The following is a 15,578-nucleotide window of genomic DNA, read 5'->3' on the forward strand; positions in this document are numbered from 1 at the left end:
CTTTAAGTCTTAGTATGTGTTTGCCAAAATTAAACTTGACCTTTCAAGCTTACTGCACTAAAAGATCAGTGAAAATGACACTGTTCTATGCAATTTTCACATCAATATTCTTTTTTTTTTTGAGTTATCTGTCATTAAAAATTTTGAGCTGAATCAAATTCGCCAGATTTATTAACAAGTCCGTAGACTTTACAAACTTCAACCAAATTTTGCAAGCCCCGCCCAACAGATCATGTGCAATCAAATCTCTCTGTTTTGTTTATGACCGTTCGGCCTAGGCTTACTTTTACTTTTGTGGCTAGCCTGTCTTAGTTCCCTGCCCTTGTATCTTTCTCTCGGTCTTATGGATGTAGCTTGTGAAATTGCATATGCGTAGGAGCCTCATTTGAGTTGGGGGGCTGTAACGACTTGCCCGAAAAATATAACCAAATTTTTTTGCGCGCTCTGCGCGTGTTCCACATGTTACTGTGCATATCATATAGGCATTCATCAGTTATTACATCACATGCCAATAACATAAAATCATTTGCCGTGTTATTACCCTTCCATATTGGTTATAATTATTGGGGAAGTCCTTACAACAATATTGATAATAATATAAGTTTAACCATTGAAAAACATATTGCAAATTCTTCTTCTTTCAGTAGGTGCCAGTGGCGGAGCTAGGGGTAATGGTCAGGGGCAAGAGAATGGTCTGTAGGGGCGCTTTTCGACACTATCTAAGCGGAGGGCCACCACAGGTTGGCGCGGAGCGCATAGAAATTTTTTGAGTAAAGATACTCCTAGATCACCGGAAATGACCCTTTCCAGGCCTTGCTAATTTGCAGATAAACGAAGAATAAATGGGTGTCATCGCCATTTGTCAGAAAATTGCACCAACAAAATGTGACAAATGTCAATAGGTATTTCAGAGCGCAATAAAAAAGTCTATAATCGCGAATAAGTAGAAAGTGGTAAAAAGCTGAAAAGGGCGCCAGCAGTCCATTTGAATCCGCCAGGGGGGCATCCGTCCCTCTGACTGTATGGACACTCCACTACTGGTATAGGTGCCCGAAAAATTCTCAGCATATTGCCCATTTTCACCAAAAAAATTTGAAAAACACACTGCAAATATTATTCTTTCAGTAGGTGCCCGAAAAAATTCTAAGCATATTGCCCGAATTTTCACCAAAACATTCGAAAAACACATTGCAAATTATTCTTCTTCCAGTAGGTGCCCGAAAAATTCTCAGCATATTGCCCGAATTTTCACAGGAAAAAAATGGTTGGGGGGCTGCAGCCCCCCCCGCCTCCTACGCCTATGTGAAATTGTCATTTCCTTCCAATGCAGTAAATAAACAGCAGACGTTTCCTCCGTGGAATGGTAAAAAGTGGATGGTACAAGTATAAGGACTGCGTTAAAATCTTGATGGGGCCGCATGTGTTTATATTTGTGTTATGAACTCGCTGACATGGACAGTCACGGTGATTTTACAGTAAATCGTTCGTGCCATTAAGGCAACGGAAAATAAATTTCTTTCTTTCAGTTGCGACAGCTTTTCTCCATGGAACCCACCTGGTGTTAGAGTGCATTTAGAATAAGATACATTGCATCTACTTTGGGAGTTTGTTTCCCGAAATTCATCAGCAAATAGTATTGAGACTTTAAACATTGCTGATGATATTGCTATAACACTTTCAGGCCTCCAAACACTGTTTGATTAATGTGGTGTAGAATTATCCAGGGAGGGTTTTACAAAGTTTAAAACGTAATTGTTATGATCTATTTTATTTATATCTAAATTGAACTCTACTGTAACACATGACAATTCAAGATGACGCTATCCAAAATATTTTCATAACATAGGAAGCTTACTACAAGTCAAACTTTGCCACAGTCTACAGACATGAGAAGATCTACTTAACACATGATCAATCATGGGTTTATGTGGAGGGGCGGAAGTATCATTCCGGAAGTATCATTCCGCCCCCCCGCTTCGCAAGTCAGAAAACCCCTTTTTCATTTCAAAATGAGAAAAAAATCTCATTTGGAGCACCAAATTGCATCTAAGGCCAGGTGAAAATGCAAAATTATATACAAAATGGAGTGGGTGGGTTGAAGTGTGCTATATTGCACCAAATTGCATCTGAGGCCCCTTGGAAATGCAAAAAAAATCCAAAGGGGAGGGGGACACCCCCTCCCCTTAGACCCCTCCCCCAGGCCGGCCATCAGTCTTCAGCCCCCCCATTCAAAAGTACCTTCCTACGCCACTGGGGTTTATCATTGTGACTTTATACATTCATAAATAGACATTATGATGAAATGGATCCTTGCATCATGAGGGTTTGACACTAGTGTTTAAGTACTCCAGAACTGAGACTGGAACACCGATGTGAAATCGTCAGGATTCGGATAGAGATAAATAGAGAGTGTCAGAGGAATAGTTGATGTAATATTGTAAACATCTGTAACTGTACTGACCTTTCTTTTGCTGACTTCCTTGCCTTTCTTTTAAAAGCAGAAAAAAGAAGAAAAAAGTAGAAGCAAACATGACTAGGTAACATGTAGTAACAGATCTCATCCCAAAATTAAGGTATTTTACCACTATGATGTCTCATCAACCTTGAATTCCACTGACCTTTGACATCCTATGTTAATTAAAACCTTAACATTCATTCAAACAGTTATTACTTCCTGTGTGACATAGATTGACATTAGACCTCCATTTATAACAATTTGACAATGCAATGTGAACTTTCAGAGTCCAATATCTGATATGGCTTTGCCCATTTTGACCATGTGCTTTGCTTGTAATTGCCAAAATGCTGTTTCTGGATTATTTGAAATTTCATAGAGGTACCATATATCCTGCCCTGGCATGCACTCACCAAGTTTGAAATCTATCTTCCTGATGATCAAAGAGTAGTTTGGGAAACACTTTTCCTTTCAAGTTAGACCTTCCTTGTTTAGCCTTTGAAAACATTATCTTTTCTGTGAATGCATTAATTACAAATTTTCTGTCAATGTACAGTTTGATATCCCAGATTTGCTTGAAGATTTGGCCATTTTGTAAATTTCAAATGCACATTATTGCTAAAATGCTGTGTTGGTTTATTTGACCTCAGACCTTTCTCCCTCATATGTCCCAGAGTAATCACATCTTACGCCCAGGCACATACCCATGAAGATTTAAGAGTAGTTTGCAAACAGTTTATCACACAAATTTGACTTTGTTTGACCTCTGATCACATGACCTTAAATTGTATTTTATGTTAATGTGCTGTACACAGGCAGATCACAATATCTACTTCGATGTGAAGCTTTCTGCAATTTTGGTATGCACCTAATTATCAGAGGGTGGTTTGTCTCAGTGGTAGGTTCAGTATTTTCCACCATCATGCAAACTGTTGACTAGTCTGTGATCTGCAATACTGTCTGTAATGAGTATAAAACTGAAAAATATTTCTTGTTACCTTAAGATTATGGTTCAACTGTTAATATTCAGCCCTGTTTACTTATGGGTAGCAGTGTATGTGTGCTGTAAGTACAGTTGTTGCAGCTTCCCTTATGCTTCAGTTCTTATCAAAATCCTTGTCCACAACTGTAAAACGGATGTTTTGGTTTACAACTATGGCCTGCATCTCTCAAAAAGTCAAAATAATTAAAATCTCTGGTACAGTTGTCAGAGTATCTCTCTCAAGTAGGCTACCCTCTTGGAGTCATTGCTGGAATATGGTGTGGTTGGTGTGGTAAGCATGGAATTGCATCTTGAATCTCATCATGCCCTGTTTCTAGATTGTATACATTTATGCATTCTACCTCACCATTTTGCATTTGACCACAATGGAGTGCTGCAATACAGTAGTGGTTAAATCCTACAATCGTCGACAAAAATAGATGGGACACCCCACTCCCTGTATCAATGTTGCAGTTTCTGAGCGCTTTTGGCTACAACATTGAACGGGGGGAAGGGGGTGCGCTTAAACCAATATCGCTCGTTGCTGCTCATACTGTCCCATCATTTTTGTCGAGGATTGTCTGAATGGCTGTACAACGGTTCATTGGGGTATATATCGAGGTCTAAGCTGCCCCAAGCATTGCGCGATAGCAATAGTTGTTAATATTAACTTCATCACGCACGACCCCCCACCACCAGACCATGGCATGGTGAATGATTTATACCGTATATATATTCAAAATGTTAGGACAATGTATTTATGAATTATTGGAAAATGGATTGGCGTACTCGATCGCTTCCGCGACACACTTTTGTCCCCGATTCACCACAAATTCAGCCACCTAACCATGAAGGAATCATATTTCATTTATATGCTATATTGAGAACCATGTGTATTATTCTTACACTCTTATATATATATATATATATATATATATATATATATATATATATATAATATACACTGAACATAGGCGAAAATATATTATGTTGGGCCTTTTCCGACACTATATACTATATAACAATGTAAATGTCCATTTCATTTCTATGATATATTTAAAACCATGTGTACTATTCCTACAATGTCTAATGCCCAGTAGTAAATCCTTATGGTCCTATACTTATACACAGGCTTTCAGACAATCGTCGACAAAAATAGATGGGACACCCCACTCCCCGTATCAATGTTGCAGTTTCTGAGCGCTTTTGGCTACAACATTGAACGGGGGAAGGGGGTGCGCTTAAACCAATATCGCTCGTTGCTGCTCATACTGTCCCATCATTTTTGTCGAGGATTGTAGATCTTTTACAAACTTTTGAAATTTCCATGCTTTGAAACAGGGTAACATGGCCTATATTGACAGTGTCAAAGGTGATTGTAGTTGTAAAATAATTGATCTAACTGTAGAATTGTTGCCTTGCAGAGGTTGAACGTACTATTTCAACGTCTAGAAACCTACAGTAATGGTCTAAAAATAACTAAACAGATAATGATAACAAATTGTGAGGTACTGAGTTGCTATAGGGTGATCTTCACCATCGACTTGTTGTGATGTTCTCATTTGATTGCCTGATTATTTGCTTGCATGTCCACACACAAGTATATGTCATTTGGGTACCCTGGTTTCTGCATAGCCACTAAGGAAGGTACCCATGGTGTGGAACGGTGTGTTATCTTCTATACTGTTGTTATCAGCAATGGTCTTTTAGCTACTGAGAAGTGCCTTGGATTACATATAACAAACTTGCTTACATCATTGCTCTCTCATCTGGTTGGCCTCCAGTTTTGAAGAAGCAGAATGACACTGTTAAGCAATTTAATCTGTTGCACATATTGCAGCATTGCACTGGATATATATCTCAGTATGTGTAATCCTGTGCTAATTGTCATTTTGAACAGTGCTAGTCAGATTCTGAGTTCCTAAGACCTCACTTAGTTGACTTTCCTTAAAAAGCAAAGCTTTAATTCCTTCCTAACTCATTAGAATGACATCGTTCAATTATCTGTTTCCTTAGCTCATGATTTAGTTGATGCAAATCACAAGTCAATGTCAGCGATCATTAACAGGAATGAAGAGGATTTACTGTCTCTTGTAGCTTCCACTTGGTATGCCAATGGTTTTATAAATTTCATGATGGTTGTGTTAAGAGAAATGATAAGTGGGTACTTTTCATAATCTTCACAAACATCTGTTGTGCCTCAAAGAGATCCTGCAGTTGTTCAAGGCTCACACTGGCATTCCTTCTCCTTTTTGTCCAAACCAATCATCGCTTCCTCAAAAGCATTTCAACCATTTATTCAGCATACTGGATGTGAATGTGGATGTATGTCAATCTGTGGTAGGGCTAAGCTTGGAGGTCGTATCACGTATGCTAGTCCAGGAAATGTTAATGAGATACAGAATGGTAGATTGTTAGAAAAGTTACATAGGAATAGCACTTTAGGATACTAGAATGTATCATTAAACTCCAGTGCATTCACCTCCTGGAATTGGATCGCTTAGTGATAGGAGAAGAATGGTCCTATTGTTCTTCTCAATGGAATATACGCACATATGATGCTAGTGATAAGCAGTCACATGTACAACACCTAATGTTCGACTTCCCTCTTAGATTCATCGAAAATTGATGTTTCCGTGGAAGTGCGTTAGGAGATTCACTGAAAGTTCATGTCTTGATCCATCCTAATGGCTATATTAAATCGAAAATATAAGTAATAATTGACCTGACTCTTTTATTTGTGTTTTCTCTTCCCTGTATCCATACTAGCAGCAGACATCTTTTCTTCTAACTTCACGTACTTACTTACTTACTGTACTTTCTATTCCACCCATTCATATAGTCACTGCACTACAGTTGGTACTGTTTTATGTTACACAGGGTCTAAGAATCCATTGTAACTTTCAGCTTGTTAATGAATATTCTCTAAACTATTTAGTGAGTAATATGGGTCATAATGACAACTTATTTAATATCATTTATTTTGTACAATGTAGTTTTGATTCCAAATAATGTATACAAAATAATTTGATTTATTAAACTTTTAACCATCAGTTGAATCTCTATTTGGACCGTGATGTGAGGCATCCAGACTTGGCATTCAGAGGTATTTCATCATCGTTTTAGTCAAGGTATGTAAGGTGGCTTATGCCATGGCAGTGTATCTGTCTTACTACAAAGTAATTTTAGGGTCACCATTACTGGGCTCCTCTTCTGGAAAGCTATGAACAATAGCATCCTTGACATACTCTTTTCCCAAATTAAATACTAATATGTATAGTTCCTTTCAAGACCATTAACAATTTTTAACATTCATGATGGTGTGTGGGTGTGCGTTTGTGTCTCCCAGTTTGTAAACACGTTATCTCAAGACAATAAGGTTAGACCAATTTCATATTTGTTGTGTATGAATACCACATTGCCTACAAGAAGCCTATTGTTTTTAGGTGGAGGTCAAAGGTAATTTAGGTTCACCTGGGGTCAAATTGTGAAAACCTTGTAAACACTATATCTCAAGAAATGGAAGGTAAAAGTTAATGTCATATTTGGTGTGCAGAATTATCACATTGAGTACAAGAAGTCTATTGGTTTAGGTGGAGTTCAAAGGTCATTTGGGGTCACCATTATTCTAATTGTGAAAACCTTGTAAACACGATATCTCAAGAAGGGAAGGTCGGACAAATTTCATATTTCGGGTGTAGAAGAACCACATTGAGTATACAAGTCCTATTGTTTTTTGTGGAGCTGAAAGGTCATTTTGGGTTACCATGGGTCATATTGTTAATACCAAGTAAACACAGTATCTCAAGAAGGTAAGCTTGGGCAGATCTTATATTTAATATTTATATGCACCTCGTTGGCACAAGAAGCCAGTAGCTTTTGGTGGGTGTCAAAGGTCATTTGGGGTCACCAGGGGTCATATTTTGAAAACATTTAAACACAGTATCACAAGAAGGGGACCTTGTGCAGACCTCATTTGGTGTACAGTAGAAGTATTGAGTACAAGAAGCCTCTTGTTGTGGTGGAGGTCAAAGGTCATTTGGGGTAACCAGGGGTCACTATTACTAAGATCAAGTATGTTGTACACCCTCACTATACATTACATCAGATTCATGAAGAAAACTGCTCATGTTACATCATCGAAACCACAATGCATATTTGCATTCTGGTTTGTTATTCATCAATGTTATATGTCAAAGAGCAAAGAAAGATTTTTATCATTAAGTTCATTTTTAAATTGCAAGATTGTTTCTGCATATATGTAATATTTTCTAAATATTTCTTTTCCATGCTTATCATCTTCAAGTTCCAATTGTTAACTAACACCTTGTAGAACATTTCAATGTTTGTTAGTATGTTTATGTTTTATGTTATTGAAAGAAACAAACTCTCAAAGTTCTTCTAGTGTTACGTTTCATTACAAAATTCTGCTCAGAGTCAAGTCTCCAATATGAACAGAACTCAACTTATAATAGTATAGTAAATCAGTAAAACAAGTAAAAAGTGTAGTTCTCTTTATTATTCATTACTTAACAAAACAGGTTAAAGTAAGTGTCAATCTTTGAAACGATTGGAAACATGGAATGAGATTTCATGCAAAGCCTGACACCTGCCCTCTATGGTTGGTTGAACATCTTCCTTTCAAAACAATATAGTGTTGTCATGTCCTGACTATTCTGAGGCAACCTGCATTTAAATGAGCCAGCTACTGTACAAGTATCCTGCACAAGTAAATAGTAATATTATGGCTGGCAAATATAGATTTGTATGTACTTGGACGTTTACATGTAGACTTTAATGTTCCCGGTTTTTTCTTACGAAAGAAACCTATGACTGTATCTTTGTAACTTTGTTTGAATTTACCCATTCTTTTTGAAAGAGCTAAAGCTAATGGAACAGAAGAATGTGAATAATGTGCTAGTAGGGAACATGTCAAGGGAAGGATATCATAAGTATCAGTGTTTTATGTGACTTTCCAGACACAAGTGTCTCTGTATTAGAGTTCTACACATGTTATTGTACAAGTTGAATCTATGATTTATGATATGCATCATTGTTTTCTGTAACTCATAATGTACATGATGGTTGAAATGCACACTGGGTATGCATATCAGTGAGTAAAAGAACTCAAATGTTACCTGCACCGGTCAAAGTTTTAAAACATTAACTCAACTTAATTCACAAGCAAAGCTTGGATTTACTCAATACTCTGTATGTGTATCCAACTCAAAGGAATAGAAGAATGTTAAAGTATCTCATAGAGGTTAAAAGTCATTAGAGATGAAAATCTGAAAACCTTGTAAAGATGATAACCTCAAAAGGCAAGCTTGGATGAACTCTAAACTCAGTGTGTGGATTCACCTAATAGCGAGTAACACCTGCACTGTCCAATGCTCATTTCAGGTCAAGAGAAAACCATCTAAACTGAACAACTTCAAATGCTTGAATGAACTTGATACCAAAGACTTTTTACCTTTGATAAAACCTGTCAGTCTCATAAAAAATAGATGGACAAAAACCTCAATCATGCTTCAGCTGCTAATCAGCAAAACAATGAAATTGTATGTGATTACTCACTACCACACTACGTATTTTAAATTGTTTATTTAAATAAATGTGCTTCCAGGTACCTTTGTGTGTTTGCAAGAACTTCTCAACCATGGTCCAGGTGGATCTAAATGGGTGGGGGAAGGGGGCAGATACATACATGTCAATGGTGGAGATGCATTGAGCATTAAGAATGGGGGAATAAAGGAACTAAAGAATGAGAGTTCTGCCATTTCATTGTGTTATGTAAGTGAATTGAACTAAGCATAACATGGAGATTGCATGGTTGAATATTACTGTTTGTTGTTAAAGTATGTCAAGGAGAGAGATTGAAAATGGCACATATTAATAGAAATATCAAGGAGACTGGATTGATGGATTGAGGAAGTAATTGTTTCCTAAGAAATGAGAGGGGGGGAGGGTAAATCAGTTTCTGACCATTGTAGACATGCCATGGCAATAAAAATACACATGGACAGGTCAATTATGAATTTAGGAATTAAACCTGAAATTGATGACCAAGCTTGTACATGGCAATTACACTGAGAAATGTGTTAATTAAATAATGAAACAATTAGATCCAAGTGTTTCCCATACCTAAAGCGATGAGCACCTTTTTATCTCTGTACCGTGTTGATATGAAAATTATTAGACAGATTATACCATCCTTCTTTGAATATTCCAGGTTATAGAAGAACCAACTGAGGAAGCTGCCCACCGACCATCAAATAGGAGGCATTGAATGTAAACCATACCAGCTAGTGGATTAGTTTTGATTCTGCACCAGAAGCAAATCAGCAGCCATATGTGTGTGACACCAGCTTGTAATTAAAATACCACAAGAAGGAAACATGCATAGATCTCATATTTAATGTGTGGATGTACCCTATTGAGAGCAAGAACCCCATTGTATTTGGTGGAGCTAATGTTTTAGTGAAAGGTTGTAATTTCAATCATGACTGGGCTTTTTGAGTTTTGAGTTATCATTGTTTGTGATAAGATTTGCAAGATAGCAATCATGTCACAAAGCTCCTAGGTATTATGTGCTATTTAACTTTAAAACACAGCTGCTCATGATACAACAATTGAAGTGTGCATGATTTGGTCAATTAGTGCAATTTAACTACCTTGCATCATTCAGTGGGTGACATTAAAATGTGCTTTTCTCTGTTTTCCTCTCTTCTCTTTAGTGAAAGCATGGATCAGGTGCATCAGCTCCCATTTATTGCAACTGACTTTGTGTAAGTGGATTGGTACTTTAATTTGCAAAGAATTATGATGAGACTTGTCATTAATTCTCTCTCCCAGAACAAAAATAGGTTCACTGCCTTGACTAATTATGTTCAGAGCCACTTCAAACATGTTGCAAGTTTTCATTGACATTGAAGTTTGAAAAATATTACCCTGGTGGCCATGTATGTAAATTTTGTAAGCATGCAAGGTTTAGTCATGGAATGAGTGGATTTATTTTCCCTCATATTTTGTTTGGAAGTAAACTGTTGTCATTGACACCAGTGTCAATACTTTATGAATTGGTCACCGGTTAATAGTTCCCATTTCATAATAAAAAGAAAAAATGCAGGGCACATTCTTTATCTGGACACTTTGTTTGCAAACATTGACCTCAAGTGTTGAAACATATTATGCCAATATTTCTTTCTAACAAAGTACTGACTTAGGGAACGCTGAACCGTCAATTATTTTATTTGATGTTATTTTATTTAACTTCTTTAAGTTCTGTTTCATTTCATTTATTTAACTTATTTTAGTTTATTAGAACTTTATTTAATCTTTTCGGTTACTTTATAATTAAAACCTTGTATAGGCAACTTAAGCAATTGATGCTCTGATACAAATATACCCTAAGTGATCAATACAAATTGTAATTTTATATCACAGTTTTGCCTTTGGAGTGTATCACTTTTACTTGATTAGTATTGCTTTGCATGTACACTGTCACACATGTTTTGTATCTCAAGATTATAGGCTTTTGTACTTCCCTATAAGTTCAAATGTTTCAGAATGATGATATTGTAACAAATAATTTGATCAAAATACAGGTCTGTTGAATTCCTGGATGATCCTGATTCGGCACTGGAACAGGCATTACAAGAAAGCTTGAATGAGTATGAACAAGATGATCCCAGGCAAGAAGGAACCCATGCAAGGTAGTCTTTTTTTGTTCTTAAAATATGACTGACCCAGGTTTTCATCCTGCAAACACACCACAGAAACTTATGTCAGGTTCCCAGTAACATTGATTTGTAAATATCTTTCCTTGTGGTTAAACCTGGAGAAACAACCTTTCTAAATATGCTCCATCCAAGTTAAGATTAGATATAGCAATTTTCTTCAACTGTGATTCATGCATACCATATTTTGGTATATATGTGTGTATGTATATGTCTATATAACAGGTTTAAATGCTGTTAAAACACTACAAGGCTTTGCAAAATAAAAATGAACATTTTAGTCCTGATGTGTGTAGGCACGGCCAGCATGTTGTTAGGCAGATTTTCTACTATTAGTGTTATGGTGTTAAGAACTATCTATGCTTGTATAAGAAGACAAATATGTTAAGCCACCTTGACCACTGTCTGTGACTCAGCCATATTCAGTAAAGCTTATCAATTTGAGGGTTCAACAAAGTGATCCACATAAGTTGTCGATTTTTTATTTCGATGATAATCGTAACCTTTGCATTCATGATGGTGTATGTGTGTATTTATGTGTGTGTATGTGGGTGTTTGATTTTCTATCTGACCGAGGACTTGAACAAAAGGGTCCTCAGTTGTAATTCTAAAGAATCACCACGTCCTCAGAAGAATTCTATTGTATGGGGTATTGTTAAGGTTAGGGTACATGGATTTGAACAATGGAAAATACAATGGGGTCCTTGGTCTGAATGTAATACAAACATGTGTGTGTGTGTTACGCCTGGCTTGTAAACACGGTATCTCAAGTAGGGAAGCTTGCACCAATCTAATATTTGGTGTATATGAGTTTCACATTGAGTAGATGTGCCCTGTTTTTTTTTTAGGTGCCTGTGAAGGTCACCAAAGGTCAGCTAGAGGCCAAAAACCAAAATATTAAAACAAGCAATAACTCCCATTGACAGGGTCTGACATGGTTGATATTTTGGGAGTAGTTGTGAATGGGGTAAGGGATCGTTTCAAAACATAACGGTCATGTGATCAAAGGTCAAAAAAGGTCAATCAGGGGTCAAAAACTAGTATTTTTGCAGTAACTTGAGAACAAAATGTCTGTCAAGGTTGGGAGTAACGCTATTTTAATCCAGGAGTCAACCCGCATCTAGGTGACCTTTAACCTAAGGTTGACCTCCAGTGACCTTCATCAGTTTTTTGGGTTATTTGAATTTTCGTGGCCATAATAGGATCTCAAAGGTACCTTCTGATCAAAATGGTCAATGGTTGACCCCTGTGGGACCTTCGTGTGGGAAGTTATCAGAGGTCAATTTTTTTGTTTTTTTATAAGTACAGTTAAGGATGGTCGCACAGACTTGTCATGTTCCTTTTTGGAATCAGCGTGTCAAACTACATCTGACCGTGAGGTTTAAAGGTCAAGTCTTGAAAAATATGCTCATTTAGGAGTTACGGGGCAAAACCAAAAAAGGTTGGCAACATTTTGATATATGATATCTTTGTGCTATATATAGGAAACCCACTCCCGCTTCAATCGGACACCCAGTTCTCAAGTTATGAGGGGCCAAAGGTTGGTTTTGATACCTTTCTAGCAGTAACATTATGTGTGTACATTGTAGGCCAAACAAATTTTAGGACAGAGTGCACATCATCCAGAGGAACATTTTTGATAAAAACCATCAGGTCATCCAAGGTCATTCAAGGTTGCTTATGTGCAAAAAAACTGCCAAATTATGCAACAATTTGCAACAACTTCTAGTCACAATGTCTGACATGGCTGATATATTGAGACAAGTTGTGAATGAAGTAGGGCACATTTTCCAAAATAATCGTGATGTGATCCAAGGTCACCAAAGGTCATTTATGGGTCAAAATGTGTTTTTTTCTCAATAACTTGTGAAACTACCATTGACAGGGTCCAACATGGTTGATATTTTGGGACTGGTTGTGAATAGGGTAAGGAATCGTTTCCAAACATAAAGGTAATATGATCCAAGGTCAACAAAGGTCAATTAGGGGTCAAAAACTAATATTTTGCAATATCTTGAGAACCAAATGTCCATCAAGGTTGGGAGTTTAGATGAGAGTGCACATCATCAAGAGGAACATTTTTGATAAAAACCATCAGGTCATCCAAGGTCATTCAAGGTTGCTTATGTGCAAAGGAGCTGCAAAATTATGCTATGTTTTGCAACAACTTCTAGTCACAAAGTCTGACATGGTTGATATATTGGGACAAGTTGTGAATGAAGTTGGGGCACATTTTCCAAAATAATCGTGATGTAATCCAAGGTCACCAAAGGTCATTTATGGGTCGAAAACTAGTATTTCTGCAATAACTATGAGAACAAAATGTCCGTCAAGGTTGGGAGTTACGCTACTGTAATCCAATAGTCGACCCGCATCTAGGTGACCTATGACCTCCTGTGACCGTTACTAGTTTCTTTGGTTATTTGAAGTTTCGTGGCCATAATAGGATCTCAAAGGTACCTTCCGATCAAAATTGTCCATGGTTGACCCCTGTGCAACCTTCGTGTGCGAAGTTATCAGAGGTCAAGTGTGTTTAAAATAAGTACAGTTAGGATGGTGGATACTTGTCTTGTTGCTTCTTGGAATCAGCGTGTCAAACTACATCTGACCGTGAGGTCAATAGTCAAATCTTGAAAAATATGTTTATTTTTGGAGATACGGAGCAAAACAAAAAAAGTTGGTCAATATTTGATATATGATAGAGCTCTTTGTGCTCTATAGAGAAAACCAACTCCCGCTTCAAGTTTTCAAGATATGAGGGGCCAAAAGTTGGTTCTGATACCTTATTAGTAATAACATTGTGTGTGCACATTGGAGCACATACAAAATTTTGACAGATTTCACATCATGGAGGGGAACATTTTTGATAAAAACATCAGGTCATCCAAGGTCATTCAAGGTTGCTTATGTGCAAAAAACTGCCAACAACAACTTCTAGTCATGAAGTCTGACATGGTTGTTATATTGGGACAAGTTGTGAATGTAGTCCGGGCACGTTTTCCAAAATAACCGATATGTTATCCAAGGTCAACATAGGTCAATTAGGGGTCACAAACTAGTATTTTTGCAATAACTTGAGAAAAAAATGTCCATCAAGGTTGGGAGTTACGCTATTGTAATCCAATAGTCGACCTGCATTTGAGTGACCTCCATGGACCCGTATTAGTTACTTTCAAGTTGATTAATTGAATTTTCGTTGCCATATTCCGATCTAAATTGTCCATAAGTTGACTCCTCTGCAACCTTTGTGTGCGAAGTTATTAGAGATCAAGGTTTGTTTGGTGTTGTTAAAATTCGTAATAAGTACAGTTAGGATGATTCTGTAAGTTCTGTAAGAAAAAGCCAACTCTTGCTCATATCAGTCACCTGGTCCTCAACAGGTTCTCAAAGGACCAACGGTTGATTTGTGATATTTTTGGCAATAATATTGTGTGTGTGTACATTGGACCACATAACGATTTTAGGACAGTGCTGCTCCCTTGTAAATATTCCTTACAAGCAAGGAACCATTGTGCCCTTAGGCTCTTGTTTTTTCCTACTAAACTTAACTAATAATAACAATAAATACGTTCAGATAGGCACTACGTTAGGTCTAGAGACCAAAAGATTAGAGGTCTGGTAGAAGCTAATTTCAGTATTCAAGGTGCCAGTGAACTGTCATCCAAGTAACTTATTTCTTCTTGTAATTTGTTTGGCCATAACAAAAGTCTGTTCAGGTGATGCAGAATTTATTCAGCAGGTGGTTCAAGTCCACCAACAGATAACCTTAAGCCACTCCAAGAAGAATTTGACTATTTGTGCATGTAATGATGTGACAATTGCTATGATTGCTATAATACCCATGATAGAAATTTTGTTTGGCAATTTGGCAAAGCAATCAATGAATATCCTGATATTTATTACAGGAGTTTTGTCTGCGAATGTGTGATATACCTTTTTGGTTCCTTGCTTTTTGCAAAGCAAGGAACCTATGCGTTCAACTTGGCGTGTGTGTGTGTATGTGACGCATGGCTTGTGTACACCATATCTCAATATGGAAATGATGTATCATGATCAAACTTGGTGGGTGGATAGCCCATAGTAAGAGGAAGATCCCTATTGTTTTTGGTGCCCTAAAAGGTCACCAAAGGTCAGTTAGATGCCAAAAACCAAAATATTAAAAACAGCAATAACTCCCATTGACAGGGTCCGACATGATTGACATTTTGGGGGTAGTTGTGAATGGGGTAAGGGATAGTTTCCAAACATAACGGTAATGTGATCGAAGGTCAACAAAGGTCAATAAAAGATAAAAAACTAGTATTTTTGCGATAACTTGAGAACCAATTGTCCGTTAGGGTTGGGAGTTCCTTCAATGTAATCCAATTGTCGACCCGCATCTGGGTGACCCTTGACCTCAATT

The 15,578-nt window shown here is 37.2% G+C and overlaps 1 long non-coding RNA gene across 3 annotated transcripts in view; it reads left to right on the forward strand.

The window, feature by feature from the left end:
• LOC139967729 (uncharacterized) overlaps window positions 1-15,578 on the forward strand; it is a 217,907-nt gene extending 202,329 nt beyond the window's left edge. For all 3 annotated transcript variants that reach the window (XR_011793103.1, XR_011793105.1, XR_011793104.1), the window contains 2 exons: window positions 6,492-6,568; window positions 9,670-15,578. This is a non-coding gene — a long non-coding RNA (uncharacterized lncRNA). The remainder of the gene's footprint in view (window positions 1-6,491; window positions 6,569-9,669) is intronic.

Source organism: Apostichopus japonicus, chromosome 1, assembly GCF_037975245.1.
Source record: "Apostichopus japonicus isolate 1M-3 chromosome 1, ASM3797524v1, whole genome shotgun sequence".
In the NCBI taxonomy this organism is placed as follows: Eukaryota; Metazoa; Echinodermata; class Holothuroidea; order Aspidochirotida; family Stichopodidae; genus Apostichopus; species Apostichopus japonicus.